At 36.6% G+C, this 6,000-nt stretch overlaps 1 long non-coding RNA gene across 1 annotated transcript in view; it reads right to left on the bottom strand.

The window, feature by feature from the left end:
• Window positions 1–5,348: 5,348 nt before the first annotated feature.
• LOC144770396 (uncharacterized) overlaps window positions 5,349–6,000 on the bottom strand; it is a 157,345-nt gene continuing 156,693 nt past the window's right edge. Inside the window, exon 3 of the long non-coding RNA XR_013598882.1 lies at window positions 5,349–5,422. This is a non-coding gene — a long non-coding RNA (uncharacterized LOC144770396). The remainder of the gene's footprint in view (window positions 5,423–6,000) is intronic.

Raw genomic sequence — 6,000 nt, 5'->3', positions numbered from 1 at the left:
TCTTTGTGTCCATAACACTTCAGAATTACAAAAAAATTGCTTAACTTTTGCTTTTATAACTGCTGATATATTCTGAAATATGTGCACAGTTCATTTAAAGGTGTCTACAGTGTGTTGTGTTGTATGCAAATGACTTTCTATGGCCTTTCGTTTCACACTTTAGTACCCCAGCAAAATCGTCACATCGTTCACTTTAAGAAACTTCTCTCACTTTAAAGTCAGAGAAAGAAAAGTAAACATTAATCCCAAGGTTACAAGAATAAGCATTTATAAGAATTTAATTCACAGCAAACATGACAAGATAGATACTTTTTTTTTAGTTAAATACATTTTTATTGAATACAAGGCACAGGAATACAAATATAATATTTCGTTCAGCAAAAGAAGTGAGTATATGGTTACATATTAATACCATCTATAAACTAGTTGGAATAGAAAATATAAAATCAGCATAATGCAGACCATATGTATTAATATTACTAAAAGAGTAACCAATAAGAAAAACACATAATAGAAAAAATACTGAACTACGTACTGGCAAAGGTAATAACCTGTGAAAAATAAGAGAACATATTATACTATAGAAGAGAATTTTTTATAAAGAAGAAAGAAAAGAAAGAAGAAAAGGAGAGATTAAACAGGAGAAGACCAAAGAGAAAAAGGAAAAAAGAGAGAGAAAGAGAGAAAGAAAAGAAAAAGATATAAACACTATTGGAAATAAAAGGAGTTATGAAGAAGGAGAATTTGAAGACAGTCAACGGTAGCCATAAGAGATCATTTTTGATTTGCACAAGAATTGAATTATTGGGCACCGATGCAATTCTATGTTCATCGCATATCAGACACGTTAAAATAACCTTAAAAGCTACAGCAATAAATAAATCAAATACAATTGATTTAGAGGTAATTAGATCAGAATCAGGAGACATCGTACCTTATGGGGCCGATTCCGATTCGGTAAACTAATCCGTACGACGATTCGTATCCGTAGCCCTTTCCGTATCGTACAATTTCGTCCGAATCGCGTAGTACGATTCGTCCGAAAAATATACGACCGAATCGTTGCGAACCATACAAAAAGCAAGGGGAAATCCATACGACACGAACCCTCACAGTGAACCGTACGAATTGTAAACATGCTGTACGACCCGACAAGTACGACCTGGACCGGGGACTGAGAACGCGGAAACGTCGGGTATGAGCTATTCGTACAGAGAGCCACGCAATCACATACGCACCGTGCAATGGGTACGGTTCGTAGGGGTACGGTTCGTACACCCCATGATTGCAAGGGTACGGTTCGTAGGGGTATGGTTTGTACACCCCATGATTGCAGGGGTACGGTTCCATGGGGTACGGTTCGTACACCCCATCATTGCAGGGGTACGGTTCCATGGGGTGGATGGACCGTACCCCTATGAACCGTACCCCTGCAATCATGGGGTGTACGAACCGTACCCCTGCGAACCGTACTCCTGCGATCATGAGGTGTACGAACCGTACCCCTTACGAACCGTACCCCTGCAATCAAGGGACGTACGAACCATACCCCTACGAACCGTACCCCTGCAATCATGGTGTGTACGCACCGTACCTGGGAAGTCCGTTCCATAAGAAAAGAGTCGTACGGAGTGGTGTCTACACGAATCGTACTTGCTGGGTCGTAAAAGGCTGCTGCGATCCGTACGAACATCGCGCACTGCGTGTTCCGAGTGGGATTCGTACGGTTTCTTGAATCGTACGGTCTTTTGTACAATTCGTACGGAGAACTGCATTGAGTACACATCGTACTACATCGTACGTACGGGTACAGTTCTGCGTACGAATCGTATGGGAAAAACGCTCCGTACGGCGATTCGGACTGGATTTTACCGAATCGGAATCGGCCCCAATGTATATTAAATCGAATCTAATAAGAAAAAAACAATAAGCACTTTGAGACAGATTTCCAAAAAGCATAAGTCTTGGGACAGTAATAAAGTAAATGTGTTAAAGAACCTTCAGCATCAGAACATGACCAACAAGATGATGAAGAGGACTGGTTAAATTTGTGTAAACTTAGGGGGGTAATGACAACTCTATTGAAAATAAAATATAAGAATTGTGTAATATTAGCATCTTTGGAGGTTTTGAAAAGTTTTTGCCAAAACTTATCCCATTGGAGAATAGATAAGGTTACGGATAAATCCTGTTCCCAATCATGCCCAACAGCTGTTTTACGTGTGCCATAACATATGGATAAGGTTTTATAAATAAAAGACGCACTAGGAATAGTATCAGAGGGGATTTGATGTAAAGGTGTATCAGGTGAAAATGAAACTGGGCTTGATAATAAAATGAACTTTTGTAAAACACTCTGGAGAATTGGTGCTAAAATGTTATATTGCAAAATGCAAGCATCCGGTAAATTACATGTTTCTTACAATTGACTGAAAGGCAAAATCTTATTAGCTACAATAAATTGGTAGACATAAAAAATACCCTTTCCTTTCCAATGTTTGCAATAAAATGATTTGTGTCGAAATGTGATGTGTTTGTTATACCATAGTGTTGAGGCAAGAAAAAACTGATAATTGTCAAAATTCTTAAAGAAAAGTGTATGCAAAAGGTATTGAGAGTATTTTTAAATTGGATACTTGGAAATAAGTGTACAATTGGTCATACAAATAATATCATGTAATGAGAAGTCATTAAGCAAGGAACATTCAGCAGTAACCCAAGAGGGTTTAGGACAATCTTGATAATCCTGAGACATCGCATAAAATTGACGGATCAAAAAAGCATTGTGATATAATTTGAAATCAGGAAATCTGAACCCCCCTCCCCCCTTCAGTTTTGGGACACATTAATTTGGATAGGGCAATGCGTGCATGCTTATTATTCCAAAGAAACTTAGTACATAAAGAGTTAAGTTGGGTGAAATAATAGATGGGAATTTTGAAGGGTAGCATTGATAGCGTGAATAATATCTGGGGTACAATCATCATTTTAATTGTATCAAGTCTGCCCCACCATGATAAAAATAAAGAAGGCTAAGAGTTTAACAAATTGGAAAATTGTAGTTTTAAAGCAGTAAAGTTATGAGATAGTGTGTCACGTATGTTAGAGGAAAACCATGTGCCTAGATATTTAATTTTTTGAGGACACCAAGTAAAATTGGTAGAATCAAACATATGTCTATAACATGAGGGGTTTAAGGGCAAAATCTCTGTTTTGGAGCAATTTAATCTATAACCCGAGACAGTGGAAAATAATGAAATTTCGTCTCAGAATAGGGGTAAAGAAGAGGTAGGATTGGACATATAAATAAGAACATCATCTGCATATGCAGAAAGTTTAATTTGGTGAGACTTTAGAGAAAAACCAGTAATAAGTGGGTTGCTTCTATATGTTCCATACATAGTAAGAAAAGAAGTGGGGAGAGGGGGCAGCCCTGACTAGTACCTCTTTGGAGAGAGAAATATGGGGAGAAAAGACCATTAACAAAAACACATGCTTTTGGATTTGTTTATAATAGTTAGACATAAGAAATTAATTTTGGGCCAAAACGAACCATTGTAAAATACGTATCATGAAATCCCAATTAATTTGATCGAAGGCTTTTTCTGCATCCAAAGATAGTGCGGCTAAGGGAGAGGGATATTTTTTACTCAGAGAAAGAATAGTGGAAAACATTCTGGCATTGTCAGAGGCTAAACGTCCTTTGACAAAGCCAGCTTGATCTGGGTTAATACGAGAAGGGATAACCTTCTCGAGACGAGAAGCTAAGATCTTTGCAAACATTTTACAATCATAATTGATTAGTGATATAGGCCGAAATATTTTGCAGTACGAGGGGTCTTTGTCTGGCTTAGGAATAACAATAATAAGGGCTTCCAAAAAAGAGCCACAGGCCTTAGAGTTGGATATAAATTAATTAAAAGGTTCTAATAAATTAGGAGCAAAAATGTATGAAAAAGCCAAAAATAACTCCATTGAAAAGCCATCAGGGCCAGGAGCTTTACATTTTTTCAAGGATTTTAAAGCATCAGATAATTCTTGAAGAGAAATATCCTCCTCAAGTGGTGTAAACATATCTGGTAAAATGTTAGGTTTAGGTATACCTTGATAAAAGGAAGTAAAGTCTTCTTCAGAAGGCTTAGTAGTTTCTGTGTATAAAAGATTATAATATGATTGAAATGTGCTGATGATGTCTGAATCAGAAGAGAGGAGTGTGCTATTCGCTTCTGCACGAATAGGGCCAATTACCTTACGTTTTGATTTTTAAATAGTTTGCTAACATTTTCCCTGCTTTGTTTTGGCCTCCATGATATTTCCATTTTAAGTAGGATGTTGCAGGCATCTACAGTAGCTATTCTATTCCGGGTGGATTTAGCTTTAACTCTTGTAGAAATGATGAGGATTTGGATGTGTAATAATTATGTTCTACAGTCTTGAGAAGTGATAGGATTTCTTTATATTTAGCATTCATTAGTTTCTGTTAGGAATAAGCTATAGTAAAGGACCTAAAGGCTGCTTTAAAAGCATCCCAATTATTGTGTAGGGAAGTGTCTAGGGAATTATTAAGAACAATAAATTAATTAATAAATGAGGTCGCGTCTGAAATAAAGGAATTATCTGATAAAAGGTGGGTGTTAAAACGCCAACAACCTTGTTTAGATGAGGTGATAGATAAATCAATAGAAGTAAGAATTGGAGCATGATTAGAAATATAAATAGTGCCAATTTCTGATGAGTTGAGGCAAGGTAATAATGCTTTGGAAATTATAATATAGTCAATACGAGACCTCGTATGGTGCACAGGAGAGGAAAAAGTGAATTCAGCAACATCAGGAATACAAGTTTTCCAAGAGTCAAAAAGAGGACGAGATGACAATGCAGATTGGAAGGATTTGCGAGTTTTGTCTGGTTTAAATTTACATTTGGATTGTCTGTCTGAGAAAGGATGAAGCCAATTATTAAAATCACCACCAACCACTATGTTAGAATTAGAAACAGACAATAGTTTCAATTTGATAGATTGCCAGAACTCTGAATGAAGTTTAACAGGCCCATAAATATTGAAAAAGGTAATTTGTCTTTTGTTAATGATAGCATCAACTAACACCCACCTACCAAAAGGGTCACTATATGATGACACAATTTGGGCATTAGTAGATTTATGAAACAAAATAGCCACACCACCATGACGATCAATAGCAGGAGAAAAAACAATTTGATTGACCCACTGGCGTTTGAGTTTAAGAGATTCAACATCGTTACAGTGGGTTTCCTGTAAAAAAGCAACCTGGAGATTAAGTTTAGCTAAATGAGACAATACCTTTTAGCGCTTAACAGGATGCCCAAGACCACGAACATTCCACAAGACCACATTAACCATGAGGAAGGATTAGGGAGTACATGAGGGAACAGGAGCACGCAACTGCATAAGCCACAAAGAAAAAAAAGGAAATACAATGTTGAACATGAGAAGATACATACCAATTGTCAAATATAAAACAGTTATAAAAAAACAAGGCAAAAAGTACGTTAGAACACGAAGAAAGGAAAAGAAGAGAAGAGTAGAAATCGATTATTATGCGATGAAAAAAGAATAATACAAAGGACAGAACATATAGTAAACAATAAGTTTACCAAAGAGAAAGGCCAATAGAAGTAGTAAAGAAAAATAAAGGAAGAAGGAAAGAAACATAGAAAAAAGAAACGAGTAGACAGATCAAGGAGAGAAAACAGATCAAGGAATAGAATCCAGATCTGTAGATCAAGACATAACCGAAGTTGGAGGAGCATAGTGACGTCGAAGGACATGGACAGCGATAATATTGAAACATAAGGAAGCAGAGCCTCATATATAAGAAAAAAGCACTGAGTAATTGTCGATTTTTAACAAAGTGTAACTTGTAGAAACATGTTAACAATGAATTAAACGAGAAGTCATATGTTGGCATCCATTTCACAAGAAGAAATATTTTGTAGGTAAAGTCTAAGTTTGTCAGGATC

Source organism: Lissotriton helveticus, chromosome 7 (genome assembly GCF_964261635.1).
Source record: "Lissotriton helveticus chromosome 7, aLisHel1.1, whole genome shotgun sequence".
NCBI lineage: Eukaryota > Metazoa > Chordata > Amphibia > Caudata > Salamandridae > Lissotriton > Lissotriton helveticus.
This window is presented reverse-complemented; position numbering and strand designations above follow the sequence as displayed.